The following is a 13,019-nucleotide window of genomic DNA, read 5'->3' as shown; positions in this document are numbered from 1 at the left end:
AATGGGATTTTGGAGCTGGAACACCTAGTCTGGCTGGCAATGAGGACCCCATCACTGGCTGTAGATGCAGAACCACCACAAGAGAGTATTGCAATTGTTCAAACTTTCACTGATGATGAACTGGGATGGTGTACCAGTGGAAGGAAGTGCACCAGGGTGTGGTATATAAGGCATCTGAGAAATATGGGGAAGTAGTAATTACAGAGACAATGATATTGGATGGCTCTTGCTGGAGGCAATTAATGTAAGACCAAAGATGATTAATTAAAGACTAAATGTGAAAACTAATGGACCTCCTCAGCAGCATATTAAGAAACTCTCTTCTGCAGTGGAAGGGCAGGAAAAGCTGAGGCTTAGGCCCAGGATATAATCAGAATAGCAGAATTCAAGAATGTTAAGTTGCTAAGCTAGCCAAGTCTGTTATGCAACATCAGGGCCCTGACTGGGAAAATACTGGACCCTCAGAAATGAAGACCTCTGGGTAGAAATGTATCTGGGTTGATACATTCAGAATTCGAATCCCCAGACTTCCTCAAACCCTCTGAATCTATAGAAGAGGCCCACTCCTTAAGAATTAATGCTTTCCTCTGGCTTGAAGATGATTAAGAATTCTCTGACCTTTAAGACCACATGCACACTCCCTCAAGGTCTGCCTTGCCACTCCACCTAGCCACCAGATCCATAACTAAAGTTACAATATAAACCAACAGGAAAGTGTTGGGGCTGCTAAGGAGGAAAGGTGAAGGTTTCTGCAGAGCTTAGCTGACATGCACCTCAGAAACCAAGAAAGTGTCTATGTGCCTTAACTCTAGAGTGCTAGATCAAGGGATGGAGGAAAAACATAAAGTTGGATAAGGAAATGTTTATCAATATAGAAGTGTTAGGGGAACCACTGACCAAAACCACCTGCCCTGGCCAGGCATGAGAGTAACCACTTGCATGAGTTATCTTACAACAGGAGGTCCTGGTAAGGAAGGACCTTACCACTGACAAGCTACCACTGACTGGAATAATTCAGGAAAGGCCAAAGGAGAGAGGAGACGGCAGTCCATATGTCCCAGTATCCTTCTTGCTGGAACCCATCTCGGCTGAGAAATGTGCACACCACCATGAAGGACCCTGAGTCAGGATGACTGGCCAGAGACAACCTGGAAACTAACCCCATTACCCCTGAGACTATGGGCCACATGGCAGAGCAGTTCTCCTGGGTTCCCTTACCCTGCTGCTCTGCCTGGGTGCCCCTTCTCAATAAAGTTTCTTGCTTTGTCAGCACGTGTATCTCCTCAGACAATTCACTTCTGAGTGTTAGACAAGAGCCCACTCTCAGGCCCTGGAAGGGGTCCCCATTCCTGCAACAGAAGTACTCTTCTGGAATAAAGGTTTTACCACGCTGGCAAGAACTCCGGCAGAAGGTGTTGACATGCTTCTAGAATGGCTCTTAGAAGCTTGGAAACAGTGACAGCTCCTCTTAAGTAGAAATGCTAGAACTACTATGGCAGGGAGTGGAAAAGGGGTCAAAAAGTTTAAGGAAGTTAGCATGCTAGAATGGACAGTTTGTGTAAGCCCTATAAACCTACCAGATGACTTTGTTCCGAAGGAAGGCCAAAGCAATGAAGAATATGCTGTAAGAGGGACAGCATCTCTGAGCTATCAGTGGTAGCTCTCCTCTAAAGGGCAGAGGTGACGGTAGAATGTTGTTACAGAATTGGGTTCACAAATAGCAATGGGAATGGGGGGGGCGGTCCCAAAATAATAGAGGACAGGTGGAGGTGTTCAGCCATCAGAAGCTAGGTGGTACAATTATCATAATGAGGAAGGTCAGAATGGAATGCAGGGCAAAGTTATAGAGTGGCATCTTCAGAGGTAAGATAGTCAGTAACAGTTCTGCACCCAATTCCATTGTGTGTTGGAGGGGGTGGGGTTGGCAGGGTAGGGGTGAGGAATTTCCCCACACCAACCAGAAAGTTTCTGCCACCAGCTGGGTGTCCTACAATTCAACTCAATTCTGACACTATCTACCTGGAGCTAGCATCAGATTCCACAGGTTAAAGGCTCAGTCCCACAAGGCTTCCCTCCACTTCAGATGCCATTCGCAAACCTAGGTTGTTACCTGTGCTTCTGACTGACTGGCTGTAAATTGGAGGTTCCAATGACCACCTCCTCAGGTTCAGTTAATTTGATAGAGCAATTCTCAGAACTCAGAGAAACATTTTACTTACCTGATCACCAATTTATTATAAAAGGGTGTAACTCCAGCTAGATGAAGAGATACACAAGGTGAGGTCCCGAACAAAGGAGGCTCTGTCCTCGTGGAGTTTGAGGCCTGGTACGGTGGCACATGGAAGCTTCTGGTTCCCCAACATAGAAGCTCTCTGAACCCTGTCCTTTGTGGGTTTTTTGAAATCTTCATTACATAGGTATGATTGATTAAATCATTGGCCACTGGTAATTGAACTTAATCTCTAGCCCGTCTCCCATCTCCCTTCCCTGGAAGTCAGGGGTGGGACTGAAAGTTGCAACCCTTTAATCAAACAGTTGGCTCCAGTATCCTTACCTGAGCCAGTTTTCAGACCTGGAACCCACTGACTAAAACAGAGGTTAGGTGCTCTGGAATAAGACCCTGTGACACCATGGCAATTATATACAGCACTGATTCCTCTAATGCTTACCCAAAGGGACTGATGGCCATTAACTCAGGTACTATATATCCTGGGGAAAAGAGAGTACTCAGACATTTCAAATACAGTCAGTTACAGGGTCTAACTAACTTTGATACATGGAGATCCAAAGCATCATCATGGCCTCCCTGTTAGTGGGGCATTAGGTGATCAGGTATTAAATGGAATCTTGACCCAGCTCACAGTGGTCATTTTTCCAGTCCCTAAATGTGTAATTAGAATGGACATAGTTGGTAGCACACCCCCACATTGGTTCCTTGACCTGTGTGATAGGAGCTATTGCAATGGGGAAGACCGGGTGGAGACTTCTAAAGCTACCCACCCCCATCTGCCACCAAATCAAAAACATTTCATCCTGGGGGGAATATCAGAGATTAGTAGTACCTTTCAAAACCTGAAGAATGCAGGGATACTAGTCCCCAGTGTATCTCCATTTAATTGACCAGTCTGGATCTTGCAAAAAACAGATGGATTCTGGGAGGTGACAGGAGACTATCACAAATTCAACAAAGTAGTAGTTGTACTTGCAGCAGCTACGCCAGATATAGTACTTTTGCTGGAGCAGAGTTACACAGCTTCAGGTATGTGGTAGGCAGGCATTGAGCTGGCAAATGCTTTCTTTTCCATCCCTATCAAGAAGGAGAATCAGAAACAGGTTACGTTCTCTTGGAACGGATAACAGTATACATTTAGTCTATTCTCAGGGCTATGTTAAATCTTCTACCCTCTGCCATAATATAATCTGAAGACACTTGGACTAGCTGGACATCTCACAGAATATCACAGTGGTCCACTGTATCGACGGAAAATGAGCCTGCATCCAGACCCCCATGTCATGTGCCACTGATGAACTGACATCTCTCCCTCAGCTCAAAACTATGGCCATATGGTGGGGGTAGAGAGTGTTCTTTATGACTGACAAAGCAGGAATGAGATCAAGCTGGGTTCATAGGTGGATTGGCCTCTTATATAGATTCAAGTCAAAAATGGATGGCAGCTGCACTGAAGTGCCAATCAGGGGTAGCCTTGAAAATAGCTGTGAGAGAAAATCCAATGAGCAGAGCTTCAGGTGGTGTACCTGGTCATTTACCCTGTGTAGAAAAAGAAGTAGCCCAAGGTTAGGATACACACAGTTTCATGGGTAGTGGTAAATGTTTTGGTAAGTTGATAAGGGGCCTAAAACAGAAGATATTGGAAGATTGGGGAGTAAGAAGTCTGGGGTAAAGGCACATGAATAGACCAATGAGAGAAGATGCAAAGTGTGAAAATCTTTGTGTCAAAGGCCAATGCCAATCAGAAAGCATCCAGTACAGAACAGGCACTAACAACCAGGTAGATTAAATGATGGGCAGGTATTAGCCTCTGTCATGGGTTACCCTAATGAGAGCACAATGAACTAATGGAGGAGTAGCCATAACGGCAGAGAGGGAGACTATGCATGGGTTCCCACTGACCAGGATACTTTAGCTACTGATGTTGCCAAATGTCCCATACGCTAGCAACAGAGCTCACTGCTGTGCCACTGATATGGCACCATTCTTCAAGAAGACTTTGGTGGCAGGTTGACTATATTAGGCCCCTTCCATTCTTAATGGGCCAGAGATTTGTTCTAACAGGAATAGACATGTATTCTAGGTATGTATTTGTCTTTCCTACCCACGGGGCCTCCAGCAGCATCAATATCTAAGGGCTCACAGAATATTTGATCCACCAACATAATTTCGTATATAACATTGCATCAGACCAAAGGACCCACTTTACAGCAAGGAGATGCAGCAGTGGCACATGACGATGGGATCCACTGGTGATCCTAGATGCCACCAACATGACAGAATGATAGAAGGGTCTATCGAAGGCACAGCTGAGATACAAGCTTGGATATGATATACTGACATTGGCACACCAACTGCCAGGATGCAGTATACATGCTAAATCAGTAACTTCTATATTGTACTGTGCCCTTAATACGTGGAGAATATGTGGGTCCAGGAACCAAGGAGTGGAAGTAGGCTAGGACACACTTAACATCAAGCCTACTTGGGGAATTTGTGCTTCCTATCCCTGCAACTGTGTTTTGCAGATTTAGATGTTATGGTACCCTTGGGGAAATGTTTCCACCAGGGGACACAGTAAGAATGCTATTGAACTTTAAGCTATGGTTCTCATCATTCAGACTTTAAGCCCTTTGTGCCAAGGGATGAACAGTCAATAAGAAGTAATCATCTAGGTGGGGGAAATGGACCTGATCATCAGGAGAAGAGAGGGCTGCTGCTACACAATGGGGACAGGGAGGACTATCTTTGAAATCCAGGTGACCTACTGAGGCTTCTCTTAGTACTTCCTTACCCAGTTTTGATGGTAAATGGATAAAGTTAGCAGTTAGGCCCGAGAAGTGCATGGTAACCAGGGGCTCAGACCCTCATGGTGGAAGATCTGGGTCAATCCTCCAACTAAGCCATCTAGACCAGTAGTGGTGTTAGCTATGGATGAGAGAAAACTACATTGATAACAAAGGAGGAATTTAATGAGTTCTGATTATATCTTGTTACCAGTTGCAGCAAAAGCAGCTGCAGTTCATTCCACTGACCCTCCCCTCATAAGTTTTCCCTAAGAACCCTCCAGTGTCCTGAAAAAGCTGCTTCCAGAATTTATATGAAGCAAATGGATCTAAGAGGCACAAAAGTGGACTGTTATGGATGCTGTGCTGTACTGTGTTGCCCAGATTCCCCCTTTAGAACTGGAGGACTTATTCCTCCAGCTACTGGGAAGGTTGGCTGACAGCTACAACTTAGATGAAGAAGCCACATCATCCAAGGTCATGCTCATTTCCCAGGACAGCTCACCGCCAAAGACTCATCTATGTGGGGGTATAAAGGTTCGGACCTCATGCTCCACTTGGGACAACTCTGAAGGGACAACTGCTTCAGAACTCTCTATGGTGTCACACGAAGACACCATATTGTGATCCCACTGCAGCTCAGTTTATTCCTGTCTAATCCTGCTTCCTTCCAATCCTCCACAGGCATTGATCCGAAGGACACTCCCAGATAAATTTCCTCTATGGGTTTGCGTCTCATAGGACACAACTCATAGGAATTATCTTTATAGCATTTTACTTCTGGTGATAGTTGTTAAGTTATACCCTAATCTTTCCATTAATAAATCTGTGATTATTTAACAGGAACTTTGCGAGTTTTTATGCCCAGTAGGACATTACTGTCATGAGACCTATCTTTTGGGTCCCCAAAAATACAGAGCAGAAAAAATAAGGCATGGTTTAGAAAAATATACATACTGTTTTGCATTTTCTAGTTAAGTGATGTTTTACACATTTGAAGAAGGGGTAGATAGTCTAGGCTGATTTTTATCAAAAAATGACACTTTTACTAAGAACGATCTTAAACTTGCCATAAAGAAAATGTAGAATACTTCTATTTTTAGAGAGGTAATTAGACTAATAAAAAAGTACAAGCTTTAGAATTTCAAAGTCCGGGCTTAAATACCAATTTCACTCTTTATTAGCTTTGTAACTTAAGGCAAGTTACTTAATTTTGCTAATATTGTCTATGGAGGGCAATGTTGTGAAGGGTTTAATTGTGTGGCCTCTGAAGCCAGATCACCTGGGTTCAAAGCTGTCACTAATTAGGTAACATCAGATGAGTTAACTCATTTAACCTCTCTGTACCTCAGTTTCCTCCTCTTTAAAATGAAGATGATGATAGTGACTACCTTATAGGTTTGTTGAGATTAAATAAATTAATGTATGTAAAGTGCTTAGAACAATGTCATTGAGTGATGAATAAACTTACAAGCTGTTATCGTTATCTGTACTACAGGTTAACAATATTTGCCCATAGTGTTGTGGTAAAGATTAAATGAGGCAATACATGTGATACGATTAGCTCAAAGCCCCTAAAAAATTGTAATCATGAACATGTGTTATAGCTACTTCATAAGATTGTTTTAAAGATTCCTGGCATGGCCAGGTACTGTGCTAGGCATTGAAGATACAAAGGGGAACAAAGACACACCAGACAGCCTTTGTGTTTGAGCTTAGAGCCTTAACAGGGATCAAGTGAGAGTGAATGTAATATGTTAGTCTTTCCTGGCACAAAGGAAGGTAGATAGATAGAAATAAATATTCTTAGGCACCTAGGGGAAATAGTATATAACCCATGTTCTTTCTCATTCTTACTCTTTTACCTTTTGGGTTCTATTTATCAATCAATCTATTGCCATAATTATAGAGTTTGAGGGAAGGGAAGGGGTTGGGCTTCTTTCAATTTGTACTTTTTGTACCTCTCTAACTCACAGTCACTTTTTCTCATATTATATAATCAACAAAAACCTACGAAGGACCAAGACACCAGGAATAAACAGTTAAGACTACTCACGATGTAGGGGGGGGAAACAAATAAATAACTGTAATACATTACCTTATAGACTTTTTTCCAATTTATAATAGTTATAAACAAAATGCTAAGGCAGCAAAGAGAAAGGGATGATTGATTTTGCAGAAGCTTTTTGTCTGTATTCCCTCAGCACATAGTCTGTTTTACCACTCAAATCACTGCTTAAAATATTAATACGATTGATCTTTCAGAATCCTGTTTGTCTCCTTATGTTTATACTAAACCAGGGTTTCTCAGCCTTGTCATTATTGACATTTTGGACAGGATATTTCTTTGTTGTAAGGGGCTGTCCTGTGCATTGTAGGATGCTTAGCAGCATTTCTGATCTTAGTAGCACTCACCCAGACTTGACAATCAAAAGTGTCTCCAGACATTGCCAAATGCGCATTGCCCCTCTTGAGAACCACTGCACTAAATCAATGATTATTTGTGGACGACAGTCTTATTCGTTATGTTCTCACCTTATAATGGAATAGTAATTATTTATCATTTATCACTGGTACATAGGAACTAGGGACTTTACTATCATGATCATTCAGCCACTTGATATAAAGGAAACTACATCAGTGATTTATGCACAAATCTACATTTTTAGATGTTTATATGTTGATTACTGGATGTTTTGTTTCTTTATCTTCACAAGGACAACATGCTATTAAAATGGGACTGTCAGAGAATAAGAGCGAGCTCTTGGAAATCAAAAATATAATCGCATCTAATGGTTATCTATTGCTATGTGATAAATTACCTCAAAACGTAGTGGCTTAAAACAAGAATAAACATGTATTATTTCAAATAGAGTTGCCATATGATCCAGCAATCCCATTCCTGGGCTTATATCCAGAAAAAAATATAATTCCAAAAGATACATGCACCCCTATGTTCATAGCAGCACTATTCACAATAGCCAAGACATGGAAACAACCTAAATGTCCATTGACAAAGGAATGGATAAAAAAGATGTGGTACATATATAAATGGAATATTACTCAGCCATTAAAAAAGAATGAAATAATGCCATTTGCAGCAACATGGATGGACCTAGAGATTATCATACTAAGTAAGTCAGAGAAAGACAAATATCATATGATATCACTTATATATCAAATTTAAAATATGACACAAATGAACTTATCTATGAAAGAGAAAGAGACTCACAGATATAGAGAACAGACTTGTGGTTGTCAAGGTGGGGGGTAGGGGAGGGATGGACTGGGAGTTTGGGATTAGCAGATGCAAATTATTATGTATAGAATGGATAAACAACAGGTCCTACTGTATAGCACAGGGAACTATATTTAATATCCTGTAATAAACCATAATGGGAAAGAATATGAAAAAGAATATACATATATGCATAACTAAATCACTTTGCTGTACAGAAGAAATGAATACAACTTGTAAATTAACTACACTGCAATAAAATAAATTTTAAAAAATAACATGTATTATTTCATAGTTTCTATGGATCAGAAATTTGGAAGTGGATTATCTAGGTGGTTCGGGGGGGGGTCCCTAATAAGATTGCAGTTAGAATGTTAGCTGGGGCTGCAGTCATCTGAAGATTTGACTGGGGTGGGAGGGTTACCTTTCTAAGATGGCTCAAACATCTGGCTGGCAAGTTAGTCCTGGCTGTTTACAGGAGGCCTCAGCTCATTATGTGGGCCTCTCCATTGGATTACATGACATGGCTGCTGACTTCTCTCAGAGTAATTGATCCAGAAAAGAGCAAGTCAGAAGCAGGCTTAGAAGTCAGACATCATCACTTCCACCTTACTCTGTTGGTCATACAGACCAACCTTGATAGCATTTGAGAAGGGACTACACAGAGATATGGATCATTGGGGAGCATCTTAGAAGCTGTTTACCATAACACAGTAATAAAAAAAAGTTCTAAGAGCTGGAACATAAAATCAGGGAAAATCACTTAGAAAGGAGAACCAAAAGACAAACAGATGGAAAATAGGAAAGAAAAAGTAAGAAAATGACAAAATCAATCAGGAAGCCCAATATGACTAATAGAAGACTCAGGAAAAGAGAAGAGAAAAGAGAAGGGAGGACATTATCAAAGAAATTTAACAAGGTTGTAAGTTATAAAGTCAACAAAGAAAAGCAATCTCTCTCTCTCTCTCTCTCTCTCTCTCTCTCTCACACACACACACACACACACACACACACACACACACTCAAGCACTGAACAATTGCAAAATGAAATTTAAAATTCCATTTACAATATTATTAAAAATATAAATGCTTAGGAGTAAATTTAACAAAAGATGTGTAAGCTCTCTACACTGAAAATTACAAAGCATTGCTAACAGAAATTTTAAAAGACCTTAATAAATAGAGAAATATAACATGTTCATGGATTGCAAAGCTCAGTATTGTTAAGATGTCAATTTTCCTCAAATAGAACTCAATCAATTCCAATAAAGATCACAGCAGCTTAAAAAAAAGTGGATTAACAATTCAAAACTTTATATGGAAAAACAAAAATCTTAGAACCAAAACATTCTTGAAAAAGAACTTATTTGGAGTAACTACACTTCCTTACTTTCAAGGCTTACTATAAATCTATAGTAATCATAACAATGTGGTTTGTATAAAGATAGACAAACAGATCAATGAGACAGAATTAAAAGTCCAGAAATAAATCCATAATTATATAGTCAATAGATTTTTGACAAAGGCACCAAAGCAATTTAATGGGGAAAGGAAATTATTTTCAACAAATGGTGCTGGAACCATGTGGACAAAAATAAGCCCTCAAATCTTACCTCACATTATTTGCAAAATTTAATTCAAGATGAATCTCATGCCTAAATGTAAAAGCCAAAATTCTCAGGTCATCCAAAAACATTATTAAGAGAATAAATAGTGAAGATACACATTGGGAGAGAATATTTGCAATTAATATATCTGATACAGGACTTGTATCCAAAATATTTAATAAACTCAAAAATAAGAAGACAAACATCCTAATGAAAAATGGAAAAGTATTTCCACTTTTTCCTGTTTACTGAAGTACAATTGACTTACAGTATTAGTTTCACGTAAAGAACATAGTGATTTCTTATTTTTATATATTTTATCTATACATTATAATGCTGACCTGAGCATCAGCAATAATAGAGATAAACTTTAAAACATGTATATGGGGCTTCCCTGGTGGCGCAGTGGTTGAGAATCCGCCTGCCGATTCAGGGAACACGGGTTCGTGCCCCGGTCCGGGAAGATCTCACATGCCGCGGAGCGGCTGGGCCCTTGAGCCATGGCCGCTGAGCCTGCGCGTCCGGAGCCTGTGCTCCGCAACGGGAGAGGCCACAACAGTGAGAGGCCCGCGTATCGCAAAAAAACCCAAAAAAAACAAAACATGTATAAAGATGTTGTCCTGCATACACAAAAAAGCACATTTAACCATAGTGTAGGGCTAATCCACAGATCACTGTTTTCACAGAAATTTCTGCTTTATAAACTTTAGGATTTTTTTGTTTTCCTTCCTTCTACTTTCTGAGAGTTTAATTTGCTTTTGTGTGTATGGGGTAATAAAACAAATAAAAGATACCATTTTAACCATTTTTAAGTATACAGTTCAGTAATGTTAACTATTTTCAGTGTTGTAAAACAGACCTCCAGAACGTTTTTATCTTGCAATCTGAAACTCTGTATCCATTAAGCAGCAACTTCCCTTTCTCCTCCCCTCATATCTCTAGTAACTGGCATCCTATTTTCTGTTTTATGAATTTGACTACTTTAGCTAACTCATATAAGTAGAATCATAGTTATTTGTCTTTTTGTGTCTGGTTTATCTTTTTTTGGCCATGCCGTGAGGCATGCAGGATCTTTGTTCCCTGACCAGGTATCAAACTCGTGCCCCCTGCAGTGGAAGTGTGGAGTCCTAACCTCTGGGCCACCAGGGAAGTCCTGTGACTTGTTTATTTCACTTAGCATAATGTCCTCAAGTTTCATCTATGTTGCAGCATATGACAGCATTTTCCTCCTTTTAAAGATTAATGTTCATCTGTCCATGAACATTTGGGTTGCTTCTATCTCTTGACTATTATGAATGAACAGGAACGTTCATGTCTTGTGAACGTGAGTATGCAAATACCTCTTTGAGACCCTACTCTCAATTCTTTTGGATATTCACCCAGAACTGGGATTGCTAAATCATATGGTAGTCCCATTCTCACTTTTTTGAAGAAACTCCATACTGTTTTCCACAAGGGCTGTACCATTTTGCAATCTCACTAACAGTGCATAAGGGTTCTGATTTCTCTACATCTTCACCTACACTTGTTATTTTCTTTTTTCCAAATATTAACCATCTTAATGAGTGTGAGTTGACATCTTGTGGTTTTGACATGCAATTCTCTGATGATTAGTGATGCTGAGTATCTTTTCATATGCTTGTCGGACTGTTTAGTAAGTTTGATTTTTTTGTTACTGAGTTGTAGGAGTTCTTTAGATATTCTGGGTATCTTATCACATATATGATTTGCAAATATGTTCTCCATTCCATAGGCTGCCTCTTCATTCTGCTGTGTCCTTTAATGCACAAAAGTTTTTTTTTTTTTTGGCCGCACAGTGGGGCATGTGGGACTCTTAGTTCCCTGACCACAGATCAAAACTGTGCACCCTGCAATGGAAGTTTTTAAGTTTGATGTAGCCCCATTTGTCTATCTTTGCTTTTGTTGCCTGTGCTTTTGGTGTCATAAACAAGAAATCATTACCAAGAGCAATGACCTGAAGATTTTCCCCTATGTTTTCTTCTAGGAGTTTTATAGTTTTAGGCCTGATGTTTAAGTCTTTAATCCATTTTGAGTTCATGTTTGTACATGGTATAAGATAACGGTCCAACTTCATTCTTTTGCACATGGATACCCAGTTTTCCCAACAACCATTTGTTGAAGAGGCTGTCCTTTCCCCATTGAGTCATCATTGCACCTTTGTCAAAGATCATTTGACCATATATGTGAGCGCTTTTAAATTTTTAAAGACTTTATTTTTCAGAGCAGTTTTAGGTTCATAGCAAGTACAGAATTCCCATGTATCCCCTGCTCCCCTCCACATGCTAAATATGCTTTTAACTTCCTGAGGCGAACATAGATTGAAGATTTTAAACCTTTCTTCTTTTCAAATATATGCATTTAATGCTACAGATCTCCCTCTAAACACTGCTCACTGCATCCCATACATTCTACTATGTTGTATTTTCATTATCCTTTAGATCAAACTATATAAAAATTCCCACTGAAATCTTCTTTGACATAGAGGTTTAGAATTATGTTGCTCACCTTCCAAACATTTGTGGATTTTCTGGCTTTTTGTTATTTGTAGTTCAATTCTGCTGTGGTTAGAGACCAAACTCTAATTTCAAGCCTTTTAAATTTGAGACTCGGGCTTCCCTGGTGGCGCAGTGGTTGAGTCCGCCTGCCGATGCAAGGGACAAGGGTTCGTGCCCCAGTCCGGGAAGATTCCACATGCGGCGGAGCGGCTGGGCCCTTGAGCCATGGCCGCTGACCCTGCGCGTCCGGAGCCTGTGCTCCGCAATGGGAGAGGCCACAACAGTGAGAGGCCCGCGTACCGGAAAAAAAAAAAAAAAATTGAGACTCGCTTTAAGACCCTGCCTCACAAACTCGATGCTGTTTTGTTATGATGGGAAAACCGGTAGGTTCAGACTCATTTTTTTCTGCTTTGGTTATGTATAGCGTACACTACGGTGGCTCAATGCTAAGTTTTGAGATCTTAAAACAGTATTCCTAACACACCACTGTAAAGCAATTATACTCCAATAAAGATGTTTTTTAAAAAAGAAAAAAAAACAGTATTCCATTCAGGGGCCCGTCCTCTAGGCTTACACCACAGTGATTAAGCTGCGGTTAAAGACATGAGCACCATCATTGCGCTTTTCAGGAACGCCTTCCAC

At 40.4% G+C, this 13,019-nt stretch overlaps 1 protein-coding gene across 1 annotated transcript in view; it reads right to left on the bottom strand.

Moving 5' to 3' along the window:
* TYSND1 (trypsin like peroxisomal matrix peptidase 1) overlaps window positions 1–13,019 on the bottom strand; it is a 1,185,869-nt gene that overhangs the window by 356,545 nt on the left and 816,305 nt on the right. The gene's annotated exons all lie outside the window — the stretch shown is intronic.

Source organism: Kogia breviceps, chromosome 2 (genome assembly GCF_026419965.1).
Source record: "Kogia breviceps isolate mKogBre1 chromosome 2, mKogBre1 haplotype 1, whole genome shotgun sequence".
Classification (NCBI taxonomy): domain Eukaryota; kingdom Metazoa; phylum Chordata; class Mammalia; order Artiodactyla; family Physeteridae; genus Kogia; species Kogia breviceps.
Note: the sequence above shows the minus strand (reverse complement) of the source record. Positions and strands in the feature narration are given on the sequence as shown.